The sequence below is a fragment of the Phyllobates terribilis genome, unplaced genomic scaffold, assembly GCF_046119375.1.
Source record: "Phyllobates terribilis strain yellow unplaced genomic scaffold, ASM4611937v1 Scaffold_27__1_contigs__length_16484149, whole genome shotgun sequence".
Classification (NCBI taxonomy): Eukaryota; Metazoa; Chordata; class Amphibia; order Anura; family Dendrobatidae; genus Phyllobates; species Phyllobates terribilis.
This window is the reverse complement of record NW_027362787.1, coordinates 9,634,399-9,662,284: the sequence shown is the minus strand read 5'-3', so window position 1 is coordinate 9,662,284 and position 27,886 is coordinate 9,634,399. Positions and strand designations below refer to the sequence as shown.

General features: G+C 50.0%; 1 long non-coding RNA gene across 1 annotated transcript; it reads right to left on the bottom strand.

Moving 5' to 3' along the window:
• Window positions 1-201: 201 nt before the first annotated feature.
• LOC141176490 (uncharacterized) lies at window positions 202-27,181 on the bottom strand. The gene is made up of 6 exons (XR_012253171.1): window positions 27,113-27,181; window positions 1,445-1,575; window positions 1,170-1,234; window positions 769-954; window positions 364-425; window positions 202-283 (listed from the first exon to the last, which is right to left on the bottom strand). It is a non-coding gene; the product is annotated as an uncharacterized lncRNA (long non-coding RNA).
• Window positions 27,182-27,886: the final 705 nt, after the last annotated feature.

Below are 27,886 nucleotides of genomic sequence, written 5' to 3'. Positions count from 1 at the left end.
GAGGTAAGTTCAGGTTGGACCAGGGAAACTTAGTGGATGTTGTCTATCTGGACTTTTCAAAGGCATTTGATACGGTGCCATACAACAGGCTGGTACATAAAAATGTTCAATATATTATATGGTAAACTTGCTCCACGAAAGAACAAGTCCTTGTGTGGTCGATGGAAAAATCAAGGAAAAGATCAGTGATGCGGTCGTTACCTCTTGACAGCTCCATTTCGTACTTGTTCTCTAGTCCCTCCATGGCCACGGTGATAAAAAATTCCCTGAAAAGCTCATTATTCTAATAAAAAAATACAAAGTAAGGAGCTGACACATAGGAGAGCAGACAGCTCGTATGTCGGAATAAGCAATTGCAGTTACCGTAATTTTCTCAAAGAAGGTGCCATTAATCACTATGTCGTACGCCGAGCAGCCGCCTCCACCTGTAGGACAAAGTGCACCAGGACTTAGATACTTTGCGGTGCCGACTCAATCCATTGACCTTAGTAGGGCTGCTATGAATAAGTGGTATAAGTTCTTAAAGGGGAATCCAAGTAGTGGACAATCCCTCTAAGTCCCAAATCTAAACCAAAAAAGTTCAAAAGTCAACAACAAGATGTCAAACTTTTGTCCGCAGACTGGAAGTGGACCTACCAGAACCTGTGGAGATGGCACCTTTGACCATTGAGGATTAGTAAGTTGTAATACTTGCTATTTTAACCCCTTTAAGGATATCTCTGGACTATCCCTTTAAAAAGAGAAGCACTGTATTAAAAAAAAACGTACTATTATCAACTTCAACGTGGGGCTCTCCAAGGCTCATGGGGACTCGATAGCCGGAGGGATCATCAGATTCCAGGATGCTGACTAACTCCTGCTCCGTCAGTTCCGGGGCCGCTGGGATCTAGTTCGACTTGCAGATGTTAATAAAGATTTTGGTATTTTTGGATGTGCGAGTTTTAATGCTGAAACCTAACACAGAAATAAAAACAAAAAGTGAACAAAAACACAATAAAATCGGCAAAAGCCAAGCAGCATTTACATGTAATCAACTGCATAAGAAATTATGTGACCCCCCACGTTGGTTGCATCATGTGACCGTTGCAGTCAATAAGACCCCACTGTGGTATCTGTCACATAATATGCACAAAGTAATCTGGATAATAATCAGAGGACGCCCATCTCACCCGGCTGGGGTCTGATCTCTGCTTTCTGGTAAGTTCGGTATTCTGCTCTGCATCTCCTGTTTGGCCTGAAATGAGGCAACAAGTGAGAATCAGTGAGTAACATGAACAGGATGGTTCTGCAAACTGATTTTTCCTGCACCAAAATAGTACAACTGTGAGGGGTCTAAAGCCAACAATACACATTAGGTAAATGTTGGAGACTGCCGCGCCCCCAGCGGCTGACGGAGGAGACATTCACCCGGTGATTGCTGGCCTCTCCAATTCATCTTTCGTACCTTCATCAGCATCTGTTCATACAGCGCTTCCTCCATGTTTGTGTTCATTTCTGCAGACAGCAGCGACTTGTCAGACGCCATTTTTTCGGTCAAAGACAGAAGCTCATGAATCTTGTTTTATAAGAGAAAACCTGAAAAATGAAAATATGTATTAATCTTCTCCACAGACGACAAGGGGAGAGTGCGGGAGCCTGACAGCCGACGACATGAGGGGGTGCGGGAGCCTGACAGCCCTCGACACGAGGGGGTGCGGGAGCCTGGCAGCCCACGACAAGAGGGGGTGCGGGAGCCTGGCAGCCCACGACACGAGGGGGGGAGGCGCGGGAGCCCGACAGCCCACGGCACGAGGGGGTGCGGGAGCCTGGCAGCCCACGACAAGAGGGGGTGCGGGAGCCTGGCAGCCCACGACAAGAGGGGGTGCGGGAGCCTGGCAGCCCACGACAAGAGTGGGTGCGGGAGCCTGACAGCCCACGACACGAGGGGGTGCGGGAGCCTGACAGCCCACGACACGAGGGGGTGCGGGAGCCTGACAGCCCACGACAAGACGGGGGGCGGGAGCCTGACAGCCCTCGACGCGAGGGGGTGCGGGAGCCTGGCAGCCCACGACACGAGGGGGTGCGGGAGCATGGCAGCCCACGACACGAGGGGGTGCGGGAGCCTGACAGCCCACGACACGAGGGGGTGCGGGAGCCCGACAGCCCACGACAGGAGGGGGTGCGGGAGCCTGGCAGCCCACGACACGAGGGGGTGCGGGAGCCTGGCAGCCCACGACACGAGGGGGTGCGGGACCCTGACAGGCCACGACACGAGGGGGTGCGGGAGCCTGGCAGCCCATGACACGAGGGGGTGCGGGAGCCTGAAAGCCCTCGACACGAGGGGGTGCGGGAGCCTGACAGCCCACGACACGAAGGGGTGCGGGAGCCTGGCAGCCCACGACACGAGGGGGTGCGGGAGCCTGCAGCCCACGACACCAGGGGGTGCGGGAGCCTGACAGCCCACGACACGAGGGGATGCGGGAGCCTGGCAGCCCACGACACGAGGGGGTGCGGGAGCCTGGCAGCCCACGACACGAGGGGGTGCGGGAGCCTGGCAGCCCACGACACGAGGGGGTGCGGGAGCCTGACAGCCCACGACATGAAGGGTGCGGGAGCCTGACAGCCCACGACACGAGGGGGCGCGGGAGCCCGACAGCCCACGACACGAGGGGTGCGGGAGCCAGACAGCCCACGACACGAGGGGGTGCGGGAGCCTGACAGCCCACGACATGAAGGGGTGCGGGAGCCTGACAGCCCACGACACGAGGGGGTGCGAGACCCTGACAATATTGGGAGTGGGATTCTGCACACCTACAGCTAGCTACTTATTGTACTGAATGTAGTAATCACCTTGGCACATTCCCATCTTCTTACCTGTAGTACAGACGCCAAACACCACTACTCTGACTGCAATCACCCAGCTACAGGGTCACCACGCCCCAGCAACAAGGGAGTGTCTAGATTGGAGTTGATTTCTTGAGGGGGAGGAGTGATTTCATGGAATCATGATGTCACCGGAAGGGGCGGGGCCTTCTCAGTCCAGTGGACACTATTCCACCTGCTGCTGCAGCAGTGCGCACATTGTGCCGGGACAGGAGGACTGGTGATGAGGAGCTCGTGTTCTGCGTTGTGCTGAGGCGGGGAGAACACAATATTAATTATAATAATTTTTTTAGGCTGTGTGCCCACTATGCTTTTTTTAAGCGTTTCCGTGGTGGCAATTCCGCTGCAGAAATGCTTAAAAACGCTTGATAGAAGGCCTGCCATGTTCCCCAATGATAATCCGCATGTGCTGTGCACATGCTGTGTAAATTTCCGCTGCGGATTATCATTGCGGAAAAATCCGCTGCACTACCAATTATTTTGCGGAAGCACGGCGCTTTCGCCGCCATTGACTTGCATTAGAACACATGGAATCCGAATCACTGCATCTGTACATGCAGAATCCATGCGCTTCAATGTGCGGATGGTACCCGGGTTTGGAGAAGAGGAGACTGTCCTCCGGACTCGGGTACCATAGAACCTGTAAAAAAAGAATAAAATAAAAAATAAATATTATACTTACCTTCTGATGGCCCCCGGTGTCTTTATCCGATGCGTCCTGGCTTGCCGGCAGCTCGCGATGGTCTGAAAAGGACCTGCCGTGACGTCATTTAGTCATGTGACGGGTCACGCGACCGCTGACGTCGGCAGGCCATCAGAATGTAATTATATATTTATTTTTTACCATTCTTTTATGGTCACACTATATAAATCCATGCCGGTTGCATGTATTTATATAGTGTGACCAAGTTGTCAAGCACTTTCCAAGTGATGCTAAAATCGCTTGGAAAGCGCTTGTCAACCCGCATGCGGAAATGCAAGTGAAGAACGCTTCACATCAGCAAGTCCCAGGCAGGAAAAAAGCATGTACAATCCGCATGCGTTTTTTCTGCCAGGTAGATGCGGAAACGCTCAAAAAAAATCCGGAGCATTTCTGCATCGTGGGCACATAGCCTTACATTAATTGCATGACTCAATATTGAGCACACGTAACCATCTATACACAGCTGGAGGCCGCACGTAGCCATCTATACACAGCAGGAGGCCGCACGTAGCCATCTATACACAGCGGGAGGCCGCGCGTGTAATGGGTCTGGGAGGCGGAACCTCTGAGCTACTATACAAGGGGGCGGTCCTTGTAAGGGAGCGGGTGGCGACCAGGGTAGACGGGCAGGCAGTCACAGCAGGTGACTGGGACAGTCTCTGAATGAACGGACAGGAGGTCACGGCAAGTGACCGGGGCAGTCTCTGGATGAACGGGCAGGAGGTCACGGCAAGTGACCGGGGCAGTCTCTGGGTAAAGGATTGGTACGACCTGTGGCGGCAGATGATAGACGTGAGCTCCCAGGTGAGCAGGCGAGAGTCACTGGATAATCGGGTGGTCACAGCATGTGACGGCGGAGCCTCCAGGAAGACCAACAGACAGGTAGCAGATGAGCGCTCCCAGGTGAGCGGGCAGGAGTCTCTGGACAGGCGGGTGGTCACAGCACGTGACGGCAGAGCCTCCTGGTAGGCTAGCAGACAGGCAGCAGATGAGCGCTCCCAGGTGAGCGGGCAAGCTGGTCCTTAGACAGACTGACAGGAGTTGGAAGGCAGACCGTCGGACCTCAGGCAAGCAGGCAGGTAGAAGATGTGCGCTCCCAGGTGAGCGGGCAAGCTGGTCCTTAGACAGACTGACAGAAGTTGGAAGGCAGACCGTCGGACCTCAGGCTAGCAGGCAGGTAGCAGGATATCAGGCAGGAATTAGACAGCAGACTGGCAGGAATCTGGCAGGTAACTGGCAACGGGACCTGAGGGCTGAAGCAGAGTAGTGAACAGTGCTACAACATTGCTCGGGCACCTCCATTTTGGAGGAGGTGCCTTATATATGGGAGGTCCTCCGGCAATTGGCCGGGGACTCCTTAGGACGGCGCGTGCGGTCCCTTTAAGAGAAGGGGAGCGCGCGCGCCCTAAGCACACTGCCGGGGAAGGAGCGCGTGCCGGAAGCAGCGGGGAGAGCAGCGCTGGAGGACGCCGCGCCAGGAGCGGGGAGGTGAGAGGGACGGCGTCTCTGCCTAGAACGGGGCAGAGACGCCGATGCTACAGTACCCCCCCCTTTAGGCCCCCTCTTTTTTTGGCCAGAAAGAAATTTCTCAAGGAGAAGCGGGGCGTTGATGTTCTCCCTGGGTTCCCAAGTTCTCTCCTCAGGACCAAACCCCTTCCAATCTACCAGAAAAAAGGTTTTTCCTCTTACCCTCTTGGAGGCCAGAATACTCTCTACCTCAAAGATGTCATCAGCGGAAACCGGAGCAGGAGGGGCACCTGGATTTTTGGAAAAAAAGTTAAAGACAACGGGTTTGAGGAGAGATACGTGGAAGGAGTTGGGGATCCGTAGGGTGGCCGGGAGTTTTAATTTGTAGGCCACAGGGTTAATTTGCCTGAGGACTTCGAAGGGGCCAATGAATCGAGGACCCAACTTGTAGGAGGGTACTTTGAGCCGCACATGTTTGGATGAGAGCCAAACCTTGTCTCCCGGACGGAATTGGGGCGGATCCAGACGTCTCTTATCAGCATATCTCTTCATCCGCTCAGAGGAGAGAAGAAGAGCGGACCTGGTGCTCTCCCAAATAGTAGAAAATTCGCTGACAAGAGACTCCGCAGCAGGGTTGTCCACAGAAACGGAGACAGGAAGTGGAATCCGGGGATGTTGGCCACCGACTATAAAGAACGGGGATTTGGAAGAGGACTCGCTCTCATGGTTGTTATAAGAGAACTCGGCCCATGGTAGGAGATCCACCCAGTCCGAGTGGTGAGCATCAACGAAGTGCCGGAGGTAGCTGGACAAGATCTGATTGATCCGCTCCACTTGACCATTGGACTGAGGGTGGTAAGCGGAGGAGAAATCCAGGGTAATGTCCAGCAGCTTACATGTGGCTCTCCAGAAGCGAGAGGTGAAGTGAACCCCACGATCCGACACGATGTGGAGGGGCAGACCATAGAGACGGAAGATGTGGCGGATAAAGTCTTTAGCCAGCTCGGGTGCAGACGGAAGACCAGGCAGGGGAATGAAGTGGGCCATCTTAGAAAAACGGTCAGCGACAACCCAAATGACAGTACAACCGGCAGAAACTGGAAGGTCGGTGATAAAGTCCATAGCGATGTGTTGCCAAGGAGCAGCAGGTACGGGAAGGGGCAGGAGATGGCCGGCAGGTAGATGTCGGGGAACTTTGTTACGGGCACAGGATGAACAGGCCGCGACGAAGTCTACCACGTCCTTACACAGGGTAGGCCACCAGTAATGCCGGGTAATAAGTTGAAAGGTCTTCTTTTGGCCAGCATGGCCAGCTAGTTTAGAAGAATGTCCCCAGCGACGAACCCTCTCCCGATCTGGCACAGCTACGAACGTCTTACCGGGTGGAAGACGAGTCAGATCCAAGGGGGCCACATTCATCACCTTGGAGGAGTCGATGATGTGCGTAGGTTCCTCCTCTTGATCGGAGGACAGGAAGGACCGGGACAAGGCATCAGCTTTGACGTTCTTGTCCGCCGAACGGAAATGAAGAATGAAGTCGAAGCGGGCAAAAAACAACGACCACCGGGCCTGGCGAGGATTGAGTCTCTGGGCATTTTGGAGATATGCCAGGTTTTTGTGATCCGTGTAGATAATTACCGGGTAGAGAGCCCCTTCAAGCAGATAGCGCCACTCTCCCAGTGCCAATTTGATGGCTAGCAATTCCCGGTCTCCAATGGAGTAGTTGCGCTCCGACGAGGAGAAGATTTTGGAGAAGAAGCCGCACGTTACCATTCTCCCAGTAGAAGACTTCTGGGTGAGCACCGCTCTGGCTCCGGAGGAGGAGGCATCAACCTCCAGGTAGAATTGTTTATTACAGTCTGGACGGTGCAGGACGGGAGTAGAGGCGAAGGCTTTCTTTAGGGAAAGGAAGGCCTCCTCGGCTTCAGGCGACCATGTCCTGGGGTTAGCCCCCTTACGGGTAAGTGCAGATATGGGAGCAGTCCGAGACGAGAAGTGTGGGATGAAAAGACGATAATAATTAGCGAAGCCCAGGAATCGCTGTATCGCCTTCAAACCTTCAGGACGAGGCCATTTTAGAACGGAAGAGAGCTTCTCGGGATCCATTTGCAGACCTGTTTGGGAGATGACATAGCCCAAGAACGGAAGGGAGGTCTGATTGAAGAGGCACTTCTCGTATTTGGCGTAAAGGTGGTTCTGCCGAAGCCTAAGCAGGACCTGACGAACATCCCTCCGGTGTGTGGGGAGATCCGGAGAGAAGACCAAGATATCGTCCAGGTATACCACTACGCAGGAGTACAGGAGGTCACGGAAGATGTCGTTGACTAGTTCCTGAAAGACAGCGGGAGCATTACAGAGACCGAAGGGCATCACAAGGTACTCGTAGTGACCGTCCCGGGTATTGAATGCTGTCTTCCACTCGTCTCCTTGATGGATACGGACCAGATTATACGCTCCTCGTAGATCCAGCTTGGAGAAGATCCTGGCGCCCTTGAGACGGTCAAACAATTCGGAGATGAGTGGCAGGGGATATTTGTTTTTTACCGTGATGAGATTGAGTCCTCTGTAGTCAATACAGGGACGTAGCGAGCCGTCTTTCTTTTTGACAAAGAAGAATCCGGCTCCAGCCGGGGAGGTAGATTTTCGGATAAATCCCCTAGCCAGATTCTCTTCAATGTACTCAGACATGGCTCGGGTCTCGGCTGCAGACAACGGGTAGATACGCCCACGGGGAGGAGTGGTGCCAGGTACCAGGTCGATCGGGCAATCGTATGGCCTATGGGGTGGCAACGTCTCAGCTTCCTTCTTACCGAAGACGTCCGCATAGGGCCAGTAGGGAGCCGGGAGACCAGGTAAGTTAGCTGGAGTAGGCTGAGGGCGAAGTGGACGGACCGGGACCAGGCAGGTCCTATGGCAGTCAGGACTCCATCGGAGTACTCCACCGGACCGCCAGTTCAATACGGGTTCATGTGTCTGGAGCCAAGGTAGACCTAGCAACAGGTAGTGAGAAAGTCCGGACAGCACATGGAATGAGATCTCCTCAGAGTGCAGCATTCCCACCTGCAGGGTTATGGGTTCGGTGACGAGCAGGATGGTCTCCGAGAGAAGTCTTCCATCCACGGAGGCGACTGACAATGGTTCAGCCAGGGACTTGGTGGGAATATGGTATCTCTCTACCAGAGACTGGGAGATGAGGTTTCCAGCAGCTCCAGAATCCAGATGGGCGAGTTCAAAGAGACGGTTTTCTCCCCAAGCAATAGAGACCGGTAAGGTCAGAGACGGAGAGGGCTTACTTTTGTCTAGGACGACCTCTCCGAGTGGTCCTAGACACTGGCGTTTCCCGGCTTTTCCGGGCAGGAACGGATGAAGTGCTTCATACTGCCACAATAGAAACAGCTTCCCTCGGCTCGGCGAGATTCTTGGCGAGAACCGACCATCTTGGTCTGGTCGACCTGCATAGGCTCAGGAGAGTGTAGCTGAGGAGAGACGGAGGGAGTGACGGGTTTCTGAAAAGTAGGAGCTAGACGTGGAAACCTCCTCTCACGGGTGACCTCTTTGGCACGCTCCTGGAACCGCAGGTCAATCCGGGTGGCAAGAGTTATTAGGTCATCGAGAGTGGTAGGAATATCCCGACCGGCAAGTTCATCTTTTATACGGCCGGACAGACCCTCCCAGAAGACGGAAACCAGAGCGTCATTATCCCAGGCCAGCTCCGAGGCAAGGGTACGGAACCGTATGGCATATTGGCCCACGGTGAGACTTCCCTGACGGAGGCGTAGCAGAGATGATGCGGATGAGGTCTTCCGTCCGGGTTCGTCGAAGACTTTCCGGAAAGCCGTGAGAAAGGCAGGCAAGTCGGACACCAGGGGGTCTCCTCTCTCCCATAGAGGATTTAGCCAGGCCAGGGCCTCTCCGGTGAGATGGGACATGATGAAGGCAATTTTGGCCCTGTCGGAGTTAAACTGGTGAGACAGGAGTTCAAAGTGCAGGGTGCACTGATTTATGAAGCCCCGAGCCTGGGCGGAGTCGCCTCCGAAACGAGGAGGTGCAGAAAGCCGGGGTCCGGGTGTAGGATACCATGTTATTAGTTGGCAGTGGAGCTGCCGGATTGCGAGTCATGGCACTGGCGGTGGTTGCAGGCAGAGCAGTCAGAGTGTCCAGGCGAGAATTGACATTCCGCAGGTGACCCAGGATGGACTCCTGTTGGGACCTCTGACGGGAAAGTTCATGACACAGGTCCGAGAGCGAGGGAGCTTGGGTGCCACCGGGTTCCATGGCCCGAGCAAACTGTAACGGGTCTGGGAGGCGGAACCTCTGAGCTACTATACAAGGGGGCGGTCCTTGTAAGGGAGCGGGTGGTGACCAGGGTAGACGGGCAGGCAGTCACAGCAGGTGACTGGGACAGTCTCTGAATGAACGGACAGGAGGTCACGGCAAGTGACCGGGGCAGTCTCTGGATGAACGGGCAGGAGGTCACGGCAAGTGACCGGGGCAGTCTCTGGGTAAAGGATTGGTACGACCTGTGGCGGCAGATGATAGACGTGAGCTCCCAGGTGAGCAGGCGAGAGTCTCTGGATAATCGGGTGGTCACAGCATGTGACGGCGGAGCCTCCAGGAAGACCAACAGACAGGTAGCAGATGAGCGCTCCCAGGTGAGCGGGCAGGAGTCTCTGGACAGGCGGGTGGTCACAGCACGTGACGGCAGAGCCTCCTGGTAGGCTAGCAGACAGGCAGCAGATGAGCGCTCCCAGGTGAGCGGGCAAGCTGGTCCTTAGACAGACTGACAGGAGTTGGAAGGCAGACCGTCGGACCTCAGGCAAGCAGGCAGGTAGAAGATGTGCGCTCCCAGGTGAGCGGGCAAGCTGGTCCTTAGACAGACTGACAGAAGTTGGAAGGCAGACCGTCGGACCTCAGGCTAGCAGGCAGGTAGCAGGATATCAGGCAGGAATTAGACAGCAGACTGGCAGGAATCTGGCAGGTAACTGGCAACGGGACCTGAGGGCTGAAGCAGAGTAGTGAACAGTGCTACAACATTGCTCGGGCACCTCCATTTTGGAGGAAGTGCCTTATATATAGGAGGTCCTCCGGCAATTGGCCGGGGACTCCTTAGGACGGCGCGCGCGGTCCCTTTAAGAGAGGGGGAGCGCGCGCGCGCGCGCCCTAAGCACACTACCGGGGAAGGAGCGCGTGCCGGAAGCAGCGGGGAGAGCAGCGCTGGAGGACGCCGCGCCAGGAGCGGGGAGGTGAGAGGGACGGCGTCTCTGCCTAGAACGGGGCAGAGACGCCGATGCTACAGCACGTAGCCATCTATACACAGCAGGAGGCCGCACGTAGCCATCTATACACAGCAGGAGGCCGCACGTAGCCATCTATACACAGCGGGAGGCCGCACGTAGCCATCTATACACAGCGGGAGGCCGCACGTAGCCATCTATACACAGCGGGAGGCCGCACATAGCCATCTATACACAGCGGGAGGCCGCACGTAGCCATCTATACACAGCGGGAGGCCGCACGGCGCCATCTATACACAGCGGGAGGCCGCACGGCGCCATCTATACACAGCGGGAGGCCGCACGGCGCCATCTATACACAGCGGGAGGCCGCACGGCGCCATCTATACACAGCGGGAGGCCACACGGCGCCACCTATACACAGCGGGAGGCCCACAGCGCCCCCCCCAGAGAGAGCAGGAGGCCGCACGGCGCAATCTATACACAGCAGGAGGCCGCACAGCGCCCCCCCCACAGAGACAGCAGGAGGCCGCACGGCACCATCTATACTCAGCAGGAGGCTGCACGGCGCCCCCGACCCCAAAGACAGCAGGAGGCCGCAGGGCGCCATCTATACTCAGCAGGAGGCCGTACGGCGTCACCTATACACAGCGGGAGGCCACACGGCGCCACCTATACACAGCGGGAGGCCGCACGGCGCCACCTATACACAGCGGGAGGCCGCACGGCGCCACCTATACACAGCGGGAGGCAGCACGGCGCCACCTATACACAGCGGGAGGCCGCACGGCGCCACCTATACACAGCGGGAGGCGCCACCTATACACAGCGGGAGGCCGCACGGCGCCACCTATGCACAGCGGGCGGCGCCACCTATACACAGCGGGAGGCCGCACGGCGCCACCTATACACAGCGGGAGGCCCCACGGCGCCACCTATAAACAGCGGAAGGCCGCACGATGCCATCTATACACAGGGGGCCGCACAATGCCATCTATACACAGCGGGAGGCCGCACGGCGCCATCTATACACAGCGGGAGGCTGCACAGCGCCATATATACACAGCGGGAGGCTGCACGGCGCGCCCCCCCCCAGAGACAGCAGTAGGCCGCACGGCGCCATCTATACACAGCGGGAGGCCGCACGGCGCCCCCCCCCCCCAAGACAGCAGGAGGCCGCACGGCGCCATCTATACACAGCGGGAGGCCGCACGGCGCCCCCCCAGAGACAGCAGGAGGCCGCACGGCGCCATCTATACTCAGCAGGAAGCCGCACGCAGTCACGCACACACAAACATATACAGACATATACATACACGCATAAACACATTTGAAGAACAAAAATACATATAAACAGACATCACACAATGACATCTGCCTGCACACACACACACATACATACATATACATACACACACACACACTCACCATCCCCCGACTCGGCTCCAGCTCTTTTCCGGTGCAGCACTGCAGGCCGGGTGCGCACTGCGTGACGTCACAGCTAGGAGACACGGCCGCGCACAGGGCCGTGTCTCCTAGCAGTGACGCGGCCGGGCCAGCACAGGGAAGTTAACTGCTGCAGTGCTGGCCCGGCCGAAGAAGAAGCAGCGGCTGTGTGCCGCTGCTGGGGGAGCGATCCTGGGCCCCCCCCCCACTGCCTGCCGGTATGTGCCGTGGCGCAGCACATATAATGAGGACAATCTGGCCATAGACACCCCGGAGCCCCGGGCCCCCTGGAGGTTCGGGGCCCCGGGCGGTAGCCCAGATCGTCCTCATTATAATCCACCTATGGTTATATACATGTAACACTCACTACCCCCTATTCCTGTGTATTGCTGTAGTATATAACCTATACTCGTTATCCATCATTATAAATTAAGAAGATTTTCCACTTTATCCGATATATCTACACTCAATCAGTAGATTAGATGTCTGCTGAAGAGGCAATACACATGAACGTCTCCACATCATCCTCCCCGACTGTATCTATATGTGCCCCGTGACCCCCGATCAAGTGTCTCCATCACGTGCTCGCAGCATCACAGGTCACATAGTTTCCTCGTAGCGTTGGTGCGCGTTGTGTATCGCGCCGCGCCTCCTCAGCACCCATTGGTTGGTGGAGACATACCTCCATCCTGATTGGCTATAGTTGGCCGTTTAACTCTTAGCTCTTTCCGAATGATGCCACCCCCTGACGAAGACAAGAAGCCGAAACATACATCGGGTGGACGCCAATCAGGAGTGGGATCTGCATCTGCTATAGTGTGAGTACAATGCACATGTGGTCACCTTTTTTAAAAACGCTTAAAGTGGATACAAATACATATCTGTCAACAGCACATATGCCCAAGTCAGTGCACTACTCTCTACAGGATTCACACCGACATCCAAATAATAAGGGACCAGCCCTTGTATATATACATATACAGGTGCATCTCACTAAAATAGAATATCATCAAAAAGTTAATTTATTTCAGTTCTTCAATACAAAAAAGTGAAACTCGTATAGCCATAATCATCAGCATTAACAGAAATAAACAATAACTGTTTGATTATATTCTAATTTAGTGAGAAACACCTGTATTTGTTCACATATGAGATATATAATTTATGTAGATTTATTCTTTGGAGGCACTTGCACTTTATGTAAAGTTTATGATAATTAAACAATCATATGTACAGATATATCTAACTAATGATATGTATATATATTTTTATATACTGGATTAATTTGGGCTTGATTCTCTGTATTATCCCTTTGCTGTTCTAATCATCATCCATTCCCACTGGTGTTAATTGTAATTCCTGTCTCGACGTCCCCTTTGCGCATAGTTTTTAATTCCCCCCCTTTTTCTGCATTTCCTCCTCTTCCACCTGGTTATCAATATAATAATTATGTGCATCACCCACATGCCTGGACTCTTCTGGTCGATGTCTCCTTTCTGCTATATACTAGAGTGGTATACTATGTGCACAGATACATGGAGTGCCATATACTTCTCAGGAGGTGCGCAGCGTCCACCTCCTCACCGCACAGGCCCACAAGCTCCTCTCCGGCAGGAAGAAGATGCATTCAGGCGGCTCCTACCACTGCAGCAGACGGCAGTGCACAAGTATACAGGGTGCAGTGTGGATGTGTCTGCACCACTGGGATGTGCCCGACCTGCATGTATACATATGCCCCTCTGCAGGGGCGGACTGGCCACCGGAGGATCGGGAAAACCCCCGGGTCCTGATGGCCCCGCCCCCTACACCCCTGGGCCCTGTACAGAGAACAGAGCCCCCCCCCCGGTTCGCAGCACTGCCGATATGATTAGTGATGGGCCCTCTGCCTCCTCTGCGCAGCACGACACTGCCGGCGCGTGCGCAGGAGGTCAGTCTCAGGGTGATGACGTCATTGCCCTGGGACTGCTTCCTGTGCGCGCTGTGGAGTACGGACCCTGCGTCGCTCCAGGCAGCGGCTGCAGCTCATCTCGACGCGTGAGTATGAAACGGGGAGGGGTGGGGGGAAGGGATAGGGGGGAGGGGTGACTGGGAGGACCCCTGGCCGGGGCTGGCAGTAAATACTGCTGGACAATGGGCATGATTATCATCATGCCCATTGCCTAGCATGTCCTGCTGCCAGCCTCTGGTTACTGGTACTATGCCCAGCAGCATGTACTACCACCAGTGGCTGGCAGGACATAGTGGGTGGGCGTGATAGTACCAAGGAGGCTGGCAGGACATACTAGGCATGAATCATGCCCAGCATGTCCTGCCAGCCACTGGTGGTACCATCATGCATGCCCATTGCCCAGCCACTGGTGGTGTGGTACTATCATGCTAGTACTAACACCAGTGGCTGGCTGGCAGGACATGCCATGTGAGCTTGAATGCTAATACCACAGAGGCTGGCAGTACATACTGGGCAATGGGCATGATAGTACCAGCAGTAGACTGACTAGGCGGTCTCCAGGGCTCCGTCTCCCCTTCTCGCTGCTGTTAGGCTGGGTTAACATTGCGTTTATGCTGTGCGTTACAACGCATCCGTTGTAAATCAGCGCAGACGCAATGTACCGTAGACTTGCATTGCAAAAATAAGCATGTGTTTGAAAGTATGCATTATTTGCAACGCACAGCAAAACATCGTCGGCGGCTGGAGGCCAGCTGAGCACTTCTCTGACAACTGGGTTCTAGTGTCATTCTGTGCCTGCTCATCTCTGTCAGCCGGCATATTTGTCTGATGGCAAAGATGTAGCTCAGCTGGAGACAGAAGATCTGTGGATTACGTCAGAGCAAGGGTTTTGTTTTTAATTAAAGATGGAGTCCCTACATGTGTTTTGTGTTTTATTTTTATTAAAAAAAAATTCTGTGTTGTGTTTTTTTCTGTTTACTAGAAATTCATGGTGGCCATGTCTAGTTTGGCGTGACGCCATGAATTTCAGGCTTAGTGCCAGCTGATAATACAAAGCTGGTATTAACTCCATTATTACCCAGCGTGCCACCCCCCACCAGGGCCGTTGGAAGAGCCGGATAAAGTGCCTGGAAATGGCGCTACGATGAATGCGCCAATTCCAGGGGTGTCTGCAGGCTGCCATTTTCAGCGTGGGGGGCCCAGAATGCTTGGGCCTTACCATGCTGAGAATCCCAGCCCCCAGCCCCCCCGATCAAAATATGGCGGGAGCCCACGCATTTTTTTTTTTTAATTATTTTTTTAAATAATTTAAAAAAACCATTGGGCTTTCCTGACTTTTGATCGCCAGTCAAGGTAAAACCAGGCAGATAAAGCAGACAGGTACGGGCTGCCACCTCTATCTGCGCTGAGAATCAAAAATTCTGCAGAGCGCTATGTCATTTTTGTTTTATTATTTATTTATTTTCACACTTCTATATGTGTGACTGTCCCAACAGCTAATCACAGACGCTGACACAGAGAATGGGCGTCTGTGACTGGCTGCTTGAGTAACCTGAAAGCTGCCCATACATAGTACCATACTAGAATGTATGGGCTGATTGTACATTACTCAAACAGCCAATCACAGAAGCCCATCCTCTTTGACAGCATCTGCGATTGACTGTTGGGTCTGTCACATATGAAAGTGTGAAAAGAAAATTTTAAAAATGAATTTTTGATTCTCACCGCAGATAAAGCAGACAGCTACGTACTGCCACCCCCAGCTGCCTGGCTTTACCTTGGCTGGCGATCAAAAGAGAGAGAAGCCGAATATTTGTTTTAAACTTAACTTTTTTTTTTCCCGCCATATGTTGATCGCCAGCCAGATAAAACAAGGCAGCTGGAGGCTGGGATTCGCAGCATGGTAAGGCCCAAGCGTTCTTGGCCCTCCACGCTGAAAATCGCAGCCCACAGCCACCCCTGAAAATGGCGCATTCATCATGGCACCATTTCCAGGTGCTTTACCCGGCTCTTCCAGCGGCCCTGGGGGTGAGTGGCACCCTGGGTAAAAATAGGGTTAGTACCAGGCCAGCTTTGCCTTATCAGCTGGTACTAAGCCCGAAATTCATGGTTTCACGCCAAATTAGACATAACCACCATCAATTTCTAGTAAACAGAAAAAAAAAGACAGAATTTTTTTTTTTTTTATTATTATTAAAAATAAAACACATTTAGGGACTACATCTTTAATAAATAAAAATCCTCACTCCCAACGGAATCCATAGGTCTTCTGTCTTCATCTCTCTTAGATCTTTGCCATCAGACAAATATGTCTGCTGACAGATGAGCAGGCACAGAATGACACTGGAGCACTGTTACTGTGTAGTGCAGTGCTATGTTTCTTTTTTGTCATTTCATGCAGTGTAGAAATCTTGGGAAAAGTGTGGATTGTGCTCTGGAAGTGATCAGTTATAGCTAACTATGTTATTTTCTGCAGAGATAAGTCCTGTATAGAAGATGTGATATATCGGTCTGCAGTTAAAGAACTTCACCTAGAGACATCACTGGTGAGTATGTGTATTACCTATACACACACACACTGACACTATATACAGAGCTCCTGTGCATAATGTCACTGGTGATCACTGTATTACCTGTACACTGACACTATATACAGAGCTCCTGTGTATAATGTCACTGGTGATCACTGTATTACCTGTACACTGACACTATATACAGAGCTCCTGTGTATAATGTCACTGGTGATCCCTGTATTACCTATACACACACACACTGATACTATATACAGAGCTCCTGTGCATAATGTCACTGGTGATCACTGTATTACCTGTACACTGACACTATATACAGAGCTCCTGTGTATAATGTCACTGGTGATCCCTGTATTTCCTATACACACACACACTGACACTATATACAAAGCTGTGCATAATGTCACTGGTGATCCCTGTATTACCTGTACACTGACACCATACACAGAGCTCCTGTGTATAATGTCACTGGTGATCACTATATTACCTGTACACTGACACTATATACAGAGCTCCTGTGTATAATGTCACTGGTGATCACTATATTACCTGTACACTCACACTATATACAGAGCTCCTGTGCATAATGTCACTGGTGATCACTATATTACCTGTACACTGACACTATATACAGAGCTCCTATGCATAATGTCACTGGTGATCACTATATTACCTGTACACTGACACTATATACAGAGCTCCTATGCATAATGTCACTGGTGATCACTATATTACCTGTACACTGACACTATATACAGAGCTCCTGTGTATAATGTCACTGGTGATCCCTGTATTTCCTGTACACTGACACTATATACAGAGCTCCTATGTATAATGTCACTGGTGATCACTGTATTACCTGTACACTGACACTATATACAGAGCTCCTGTGTATAATGTCACTGATGATCACTGTATTACCTCTACACTGACACTATACACAGAGCTCCTGTGTATAATGTCACTGATAATCTCTATATTATCTGTACACTGACTCTATATACAGAGCTTTTTTACATTTTCATTATCAGTCACTATCTGGTGCCATTATGTGCCATGGTCATGGCGTGGCGGTATTTGTCCCTTGTATGTGGTATTATTCAGACAGTCACTATGTTGTGCTAATATGTGGTCTTCTCATGGTGTGGCAGTATATATACCTTGTACTTGGTAGTATTTGATCACTATGTGGTGGTATGTGTTCTGGTCATGGTGTGGCGGTATTTCTCTCTTCTATATGGTATTATTAGTCTAGGTAAAGTGGATAGTTGTCAGTCATTTGTTTTTTCGGATATTAAGAATGGAAACATTCTTTATTTGCAATACATATTAAATACTTGGATGTTTAACCTCTCCCTGTGTTGTGACTACTACACAGCAGCAGAGATTTATTGGTTAATAAAGTTGATTCATTTTGAAAGAGTTTGTGGACTTATGTTATTCCTATATACGGTAACTGCATGGTGCTGGTGGGCCCCAAGATTGATTTTTTCCTGGTGGGCCCCAGGTACTCCAGTCCGGGGATGGTCCCAGTTACCTCCTCATCTGTCCTGCTGTCGGCTGGGAGTCCTGTACAGTGCAGCATGTAGTGTGATGTGAATGCCACACTATGGAGATGCTGCTCCTACTACTGCCAAGTGAGGCTCTCACCTCCCCAGTATGGTGCCCTCAGGAGCTCCCACAGGGCATCACAGGCCTTAGTATGAAGCAATTCCACAAGTCTTCTAGTATTGCTTCATACTAAGGCCTTTGATGCCCTGTGAGAGCTCCCTGAGGAGGTGAGAGCCTCACCTCATAGGGCCCCATGATCTCTATGTACGATCCCTGACTGGGCCCCATGATCTCTATGTACGCCGCTGACTCGGCCCCATGATCTCTATGTACGCCGCTGACTGGGCCCCATGATCTCTTTGTACGCCGCTGACTGGGCCCCATGATCTCTATGTGCACCGCTGACTGGGCCCCATGATCTCTATGTACACCGCTGACTGGGCCCCATGATCTCTATGTACGCCGCTGACTGGGCCCCATGATCTCTATGTACGCCGCTGACTGGACCCCATGATCTCTATGTACGCCGCTGACTAGGCCCCATGATCTCTATGTACTCCGCTGACTAGGCCCCATGATCTCTATGTACTCCGCTGACTGGGTCCCATGATCTCTATGTACGCCGCTGAGGGGGCCCCATGATCTCTATGTACACCCCTAACCTGATTGGCCCCATGATCTCTATGTACGCCGCTGACTGGGCCCCATGATCTCTATGCACGGCTCTGACTGGGCCCCATAATCTCTGATCTCTCATGATGTTTTTTTTTTATTAAAGATGGAGTCCCTAAATGTATTTTGTGTTTTATTTTTACTGTGTAGTGCGGCACTATGTTGCATTTTGTCATTTCATGCAGTGTAGAAATCTTGGGAAAAGTGTGGCTTGTGCTCTGGAAGTGATCAGTTATAGCTAACTATGTTATTTTCTGCAGCGATAAGTCCTGCATAGAAGATGTGATATATCGGTCTGCAGATAAAGAACTTCACCTAGAGACATCACTGGTGAGTATGTGTATTACCTATACACACACACTGACACTATATACAGAGCTCCTGTGCATAATGTCACTGGTGATCACTGTATTACCTGTACACTGACACTATATACAGAGCTCCTGTGTATTATGTCACTGGTGATCACTGTATTACCTGTACACTATATACAGAGCTCCTGTGTATAATATCAATGGTCATCATTGCATTACCTGTACACTGACACTATATACAGAGCTTCTGTGTATAATGTCACTGGTGATGACTGTATAACCTGTACACTATATACAGAGCTCCTGTGCATAATGTCACTGGTGATCACTGTATAACCTGTACACTGACCCAATATACTGAGCTTTTTTACATTTTTATTATTTTAGCATTATTTGTCACTATGTGGTGGCATTATGTGCTTTGGTCATGACATGACGATATTTGTCCCTTCTATGTGGTATTATTCAGTCACTATGTGGTGGTAATATGTGGTCTCATGGTGTGTCAGTATTTATACCTTGTATCTGGTAGCATTTGATCACTATGTGGTGGTATTATGTGCTTTGGTCATGGTGTGGCGGTATTTGTGCCTTGTATGTGGCATTATTTGGGCACTATGTGGTGGTAACATGTGATCTGGTCACGGTGTGGTGGTATTTCTGCCTTCTATCTGGTAATATTGGTCTTGGTAGAGTGGATTGTGGTTGGTCATTTGTTTTATCTGATATCAATAAGGGGAAACCTCTTTATTTCCAATAGATATTAAATACTTGGATGTTTAACCCCTCCCTGCCCTGTGACTATTACACAGCAGCAGAGATGCAGTTACAGAGGTTCACCAGAGAAAGCAAGTTGGCATTTGGTGAGATTTTCACCTCTGTATTTATAAGACAAAACCAGGAGTGGGTGAGAAATGCATAAAACATGACCTCGGATTGCTCCACTCCTGGTTTTGTCTTATAAATACAGAGGTAAAAATCTCACCAAATACTCAAAGTGCCACAATTCTTCTGACAGTGCGGATTCCACCAATAAATAAGTGATCCCCTTCCCAACCTGTGCATCGCTGATAACTTGTTTTCACCAATAAAAACCCTTTAATGCAAACTACAGTAATTGTACATCGCAGTTCTGGTGAGGGCACAGTGATGGGCAGGAGCCGCCAATATAATGGGTATAACGGCTAACAGGTATTTGCAAATAGCTGAAGGGTGGGTGGGCCCGGGTGGGCCCCTGGAGTAAATGTCCCTGGTGGGCCCCAGACACCCCAGCCCCTGATTTGTCATGCACGGACCCGAAGCGACTGTGCACTGCGATACACACATCCTGTTGAAATTTCTGCTGGCGTTTACAAGCCCCAACCCCCCCTGGGCCCGGTCGCAGTGACTGCCACTGCGACCGCGGACATTACGCCCCTGGCTACGTGAATCATATGTCCCATTTTGGTGCTCCTCACCATTTGCATGGCACAGTCATGCATGCTTCTCTATCACCATAGCATGCTGCAAACAATCAGGATGGTTTCTGCTACATCTCTATATAAAAAGATAGTACATCTGTATTTCTATGATACGTAGAGTGGATGGAAATCATACATCTTGCTAATATTTATTATATTACATTCATCTGATGCTCTGTAGTAACAATGTAAATTAAATTGGCGACTTAGTGCAGTACTATTACTATTAGTAAATGTGGGACCTTGTGTTCCACAGAATATCTGAATATTACCTGAATATTTAATCTCAGCTAATGTTCATTTATCTCTTAAATATCATTGGTCAGATGCTGATCACATGACCAGTGGTGGTGCATGCATGATGATTCCATATGAAGTGCACTGAGTGACAGTTGGAAGTGACAGTTGGAATTGACCAACAACAGTGGAGGAGATGTCGGCTAACTCTAAGCAAAGCAATAATATGGATACAAAAGAGGAGGAGATTGTGGTGAGCAGAGAAAGAGTGAAGACACGAAGACCTTCCCATGACACATCTGATGATGAGAGGAAGTCTTCAGTCAACAGGACAAAACCACCAGTCCAGAAGAAAGAAGAAGTAGAGGAGAACGTGGTGAGGAGAGAAGGAGCGAAGAGACTAAGACCTTCCCATGACACATCTGATGATGAGAGGAAGTCTTCAGTCAACAGGACAAAACAACCTGTCCAGAAGAAAGAAGAAGAAGTGGAAGAAAAGGAGAAGATAGAAAGTCAGAAGATGGGAGCCAAGAAGAGAGGAGCCATCTTCATCTCATCAGGGGACAAAAAGGAGAAGAAAAGAAGAAGAATTACATTAGGACAGAAACCCATGGATCTAAAGCAGAAGGCTGAAGAAGCTGAAGGAAGCAGCGGTGTTCGGCCAACTAGCTCCAAAAGCACAGTCTCTGATACCATCAAGAGGAGATTATTATTCCATCAAGTGCTTGGCCGGGGATGCTATGGAACGGTCCTGCTGGCGGAAGATTCATCTACCCGCAAACATTTTGCTGTTAAGATCATCGGCAAAAGAGCCCTGCTTGCTGACGGTGATGAGCGTGTGATGGTGGAGCGACGGGTTTTACAGCTGGCATCTGGGAGCCCCTTCCTTGTCCACGCAGACTTTGCATTCCAGACCAAGGTACAGTATTGATTGCTCGATATTAGGAAATGTCACACGTACCACACACTGCTCTGCCTCATGGACCCCACTGATATCATCTTCTTACATCTCAATGTAGCATGTCCCAAGGTAACCGCAGACAATAAGATGAATGTGATGACTATACACATGGGATATTGTGGCCCCTACTGTAATCAATAACATTTATGGCGGGGCTTGGTACATTGGGAATCATTTATTAAAACAGCCTTTTTACTTATCCCAGCCAATCACAGAACAGCTTTTACTTTTCCAGGTCAGTTAAAACAACCTTAGCTGAGCTCTAATTGGTTAGTATGGGCAACTAGTTTTCTAGTGAGCAGATTTATTAATGAGGCCCAATGTACCCCGCTCTATAAATGATTGAAAATATTAGATGTCATCATAGAGGTCAATGAACTGTAGAAAATCACTTGCCCGGACCTCATGTGTCTAATTGGGTGACTGGTAATATTTGTATAATTTACAGCATTCGCTGGGCATTATCTTGTTCGTAGGCATCATCGCCATGTAGTAGTCTCTAGCTCATTTCTTTGACACTGTAGAATTTTACATATTATTATCTTGTATAGACATGGGATTTCAGAATAGATTAAATGTATTTGTTATTTTTTGTTATTTCCTGGATGACATTGTATTTTGTGTATACCATGTGGGGGGACCCTGTGTACACTATATGTCAGGGCTATTGACTTTTGTGCACTTTATATACAATTTGAAAATGTGTTAATATTTTTGTATACAAGTATTATCTGTATCTTAAAGGTTTTTTTAATTAATGTTGGGAGATTTTTATGCACGTGCATCTACTTGTTTTTCATTGCCATGTTTTCTATGTATAAATATACTGGAATAAAGTACAAAATCCACTGTCTTGGAGTGAAATTTCTTCTAACCTCACCAAGTAATGAAAAAGATGGTATCATATTGACCAGGGGCGAGGTGGGCCAGAGGGGCACATGCCCTCCAGGCCGGTGGCCAAGCAGCTGCTTCTTTACAGACTGCAGGGCGGCCCTGTATCTTTCATTGTGTACATGTGCCAGCTGGGCATCTGCAGCCCAGAACAGCCGGCACAGGCCACGTTCTTATGCCTGCCGGAGAGAAGCTTCAGCCGCTGAGCAGTACGAGAGGGCAGACATCTTTGATTCTTGTAAGGCCACGACCCCACTATCAGTATTTGGTCAGTATTCGGTCAGTATTTTTTCACAGGAGTGGGAGACAAAACCAGGAGTTGGTGATAAATGCAGAATTGGTGACTTGTTTCTATTATACCTTTTCTCTGATTGTTACTGACCTGGTTTTGGTTCCTACTCCTGAGAAAATATACTGACCAAATACTGATAGTGGGGCCGTGGCCTTAGCCTGAGCTCCGGATAGTGGTCAGGACAGGAGATTTATACTTTTTGTAGAGTGTGGAAGTGGCAGGATGCTGCTCACCTCCTGACAAGTCCAGGGCCAGATCCTGAATGTTATCTATGGTCGCTCTGCTGAGGATCAGAAAGATTTATTGTAGCAGATGGACCCTTCAAGCAGGTTGGGGTCGTGCTGTCAGTGTGAGATCATCGGCTCTCGATCTGTATGAATGTTCAAATCACATCGGACCTGAGATAGAGACACTTCAGACCTTACTATACAGACCCCTGCCCCAGACTGATCCTGCACCAGCTACAGGTCCAGAGCCGGCATAACCACCCATTGCACCAGGGCAAGTGCCAGGGCCCTGGGCAAGAGGGGGGGGGGGCACTCACAGTTGGGGACACTGGAACGCTATTGGGCCTGTGAGTTGGGGGGGCCCGGTGTAACCACCCCCCCCCCGTGCTTTACGGTGTTTGAAATACTCACCTCTCGTCATACCCTGCTGGCCGCAGGTCCAGTCTCCTCTGCGTCTTCTGACTCTGTGACGTCTCAGTGTTGAAGAGACAGGACCTGTAGCCAGCAGGGTATGAGGAGAGGTGAGTATTTTATTTATTTTTTTATGTATGGAGCCCATTCTCTATGGAGCATTATATGGGGCCCATTCTCTATGGAGCATTATATGGGGCCCATTCTCTATGGAGCATTATATGGGGCCCATTCTCTATGGAGCATTATATGGGGCCCATTATTCTGTATGGCATATTACATGACGCCCATTATTCTGCATGGAGTAATATATGGGGTCAATTATGGTGTAATGAGCATTATATGGGGTTCATTATTCTGTATAGAGCATTATATGGGGCCTATTATTCTGTATGGAACATTATATGGGGTCCATTATTCAGTATGGAGCCCATTCTGTATAGAGGACTATGTGGTGCCCATAATACTGTATGGAGGACTATGTAGTGCCCATAATACTGTTTGGAGGACTATAATGTACAGTCTAAAATGAAAACTTTTGAATCCCCCCTTGACACGCCCCATGCACTGTGAGGATTCGCCGGTTTCTGAGCTATTATAGAATTTACAATAGATATCACTCATGAAATGTAAGAAGTACCGTATTTTTCGGACTATAAGATGCACCGGACCATAAGACGCACCTAGGTTTTAGAGGAGGAAAATAATAAAAAAAAAATTTAAGCCAAAAATGTGTTCATGATGCACTTTTAAGGGGGAGGGGGTCTTCTGCTGACACTGGTATAGGGGTAATGTCCCCCAATTCTGACAATATCCCCCATCCTGGTATATATGCCCCCCCTTTTATACGTGGTCCCCATCCCCATCCTGGTATGCATGGCACCCCTCATCCCTATCCCGGTATGCATGGCACCCCTCATCCCTATCCCGGTATGCATGGCACCCCTCATCCCTATCCCGGTATGCATGGCACCCCTCATCCCTATCCCGGTATGCATGGCACCCCTCATCCCTATCCCGGTATGCATGGCACCCCTCATCCCTGTCCCGGTATGCATGGCACCCCTCATCCTTACCCTGTGTGACAGTGTCACTGGTTTTATATGTGAGGGGAGGTATGTGTCACTCAGGATGCTCTCCTGTGTGAACTAAGACCGACTTTATTTTTCTGCCAGCGTGTTATATGCTGGTAGGCTTACTTTGTTAAAGGGTGTGCGGTTTTATGGGAATGGCAAAGAGGGCGGGATGCCATTCCCCCTACCTCCCCTCAGGGTGTGGCTGAGCAATGTGTAAAAGCTCAGTCCCTTTTTTTTTTTCTCTGGAGTGTGGTCTGGGAGATGGAAGTCTCCAGACAGTATTGTGGAAGCTGCAGAGCTTTTCACATGGACTTTAGCAGTGCAGTTTATGCTACCGAGAGCGGGCGGAACCCGCTCATCTATGGACTGAGTTATACTTTGTTTTGTTTTTTTCGTTTAACCCAGAGGGGTCATGTTTGTTTTTCCTGTGAAACCTGCATGAGTTTATGGCTGATATTAAACCAGCAGAAAGGAAAACCTGAGAACGTGTGTCCTGAGTCTGCCTCCAGGAGAGCCGAGCGAGTCGACTTGCCACACCTGGTATAGTGGTATGCATGGCACCCCTCATCCCTGTCCTGGTATGCATGGCACCCCTCATCCCTGTCCTGGTATGGATGGCACCTCTAATCCCCATCATGCTGCACATGGCCCCCTCAGCGTTACCCTGGTATGTATGGCCCCCTCAGCGTTACCCTGGTATGTATGGCCCCCTCAGCGTTACCCTGGTATGTATGGCCCCCTCAGCGTTACCCTGGTATGCATGGCCCCCCTAATCCTTATCCTGGTATGCATGGTCCCCCTAATCCTTATCCTGGTATGCATGGTCCCCCTAATCCTTATCCTGGTATGCATGGTCCCCCTAATCCTTATCCTGGTATGCATGGTCCCCCTAATCCTTATCCTGGTATGCATGGTCCCCCTAATCCCCATCATGCTGCACATAAAAAAAACAAAAACCACTGATACTCACCTTTCTTCTCTCCTCCAGCGCTGCGTCCTGTCTGCCCGCACTGATCTCTCCATGTGAGCCGCGCATGACATCACTGCCATGCGTGGCTCACAAGGAGAGATCAGCTGCCAGAAGTCACTGCTCCCCATGCCGGGACTGTGTGCGCGGGGAGCAGTGACTTCACTCTCCTTCATAGCCGGCACACACCGTAGCTAACATTTTGGAGGGAAAAAAGTGCGTCTTTATAGTCCGAAAAATACGGTAAGTGAAATCTTTGGCATTGTACTATATCTATATTTCTCCGCCTTATCTGTGCATCATGAATTGTGGTATGTGTTAAAGGGGCCCACTGAGACTCTTTTGAGCCTACGAAAACCTGGAGCCGGCCCTGTACAGGACATCACAGATTATATCTATACTGCCATCTATACAATGTGATGTCTGGTAGTCGGTGCAGGATCAGTCCAGGGCATATATGATCTAATGTCAGTGCACAATAAAGTACATACTGTACATTGCTGACATACTGTGACTACAGACATCAGATCTTATACAGTATATATATGCTGTATGTATATACATGTATATGACTGTAGATACCACCAAAATGGAACAATAGGTGCTTATTGATGCTAAAATAAATATTGCAAAAATTAAAAGACAATTCTACAGAGTATAACATTGGAGGACCCCAAGTCACCAACACATGAGTATCACATATATAGAGACAGTAGTGAATATATATATATATACTAGATGGTGTGCGGATTCAAACGCATCGGGTATTCTAGAATATGAATGCGGTACACCGGGCGCAATCAGCACAGCGGTGTTTAAATTTGGCGCCAATATCGCTTATTGGTCCCGGCCGCGACCAATCAGCGAATTGTATTAGTGAGGACCGGGGAGCGGCGCTGCGGGAGATGACCGGCTGCTCGCAGCAGAAGTATCCCGACCGGCGGCGCCGCTCCTCCCTTCACACTTACCGTCGGGAGATCAGCGGTCCTAGCCGCTGATCTCCCGACGGTAGCCGCATGGAGGTCAGCGGCGCCGCCGGTCATCTCCCGGCTGCATCCCTGCTGACCTCCGTGCGGCAGATGAGCCGCTAACGGCCGCCATCTTTTTTCTGAAATCCCGCGTCGCTGATTGGCCGCGGCCGGACCAATCAGCGACGCGGGATTTTCTGGACAGACAGACAGACGGAATAAGACAATTATATATATTAGATATATGCCTATAACTTGCCAAAAAAAATCCTAATGATTGCACGCATATGTAGCACAATGTGAATGTTAATCTATATAGTTGACAATAACCAAGGGGAAATGTAAGTGTCTTTAGAACTACTAAGAAGATAGCTTCTTACACTCACAAGCCCAAGTGAGTACACATATATAGTATATAATATTAAACTCTGTAAAGAATCTCCTATAAAATAATACATTCAAAATGGAAGAGCAGTAGTTACAAGGCAACTTAAATGTCCAAGTGAGTAAATGTGGGATGTGGTCCTATGTGCACCAATGTACCTTTCGTCCTTGCTTCATCAGGGGCCCCCAAAACATCCATTTTGGATGTTTTATTTTATAGGAGATTCCTTATAGAGCTTAATATTATATACTATATATGAGTACCCACTTGGGCTTGTGAGTCTATTGTGGTATAGCGACAAGCTCGGCTGTATGCGTAGGTAAAATACAAGATACTGTCTCTTTAAATTCTCAGGTTAGTTTATTTAGCAGTCATAAACTACCCTTGAGTCCATAAATAAAAACACAGCCCATTCAGCTAAAGAGACAAAACAAAATGCTAAACTTTCAGAACTTTCAGCAGAGTCCTTATCTCGGCCAAGGTCTGGCCACTCACAATTAGCTACACACAGGTTCATCACAGCATGTGCTAGCTCCTTCCTAGAACAAAGTTTCCCCAGGTACTGAACACACCTGAGTGTCAGGGCTGACTATTTAAAGCCCAGACACTCCCCTGATTGGAATGAAGGTGGATAACGTTCCTCCCTACACTTTCATTATCCACTGAAAACATTCCATTGTAAATGTGGTTCTATTAACTCTCTGCACCTACTGCATGAGAACTTGCATGTTTTCACATCACTGAGTCTAAGAGTCTCAGCGACACATACCTCCCTTCTGACACACTACCAGAGACTTTGTCACACTATGAAGATATCCTTTTAGTAGTTCTACAGACGCTTACATTTCCCCTTAGTTAATGTCAATTATATAGATTAACATTCACATTGTGCTACGTATCTGTGCAATCACTAGGATTTTTTATTTTTGGCAACCATATTATAAATATATATATATATACACACACACAAACACACACACACACACACACACACACACACACACACACACACACACACACACACACACACACACACACACACACACTAGCTATTGAACCTGTTCTACGCCCGGGTGGCGAGCATTTTTATTGGTATATGGTCTCCCATGCTGGTATGTGCTGCCCCCCACTGGTATTTGTGCTGCCCCCATCCTGTCCCCTCTCCCCAATCCGGGTATGCATGGCACCCCCTCATCCCAATCCGGTATGCATGGCACCCCATCTCTCATCCTGGTATGTATGGCACCGATCATTCCCAAACCTGGTATGTATGGCACTCAATC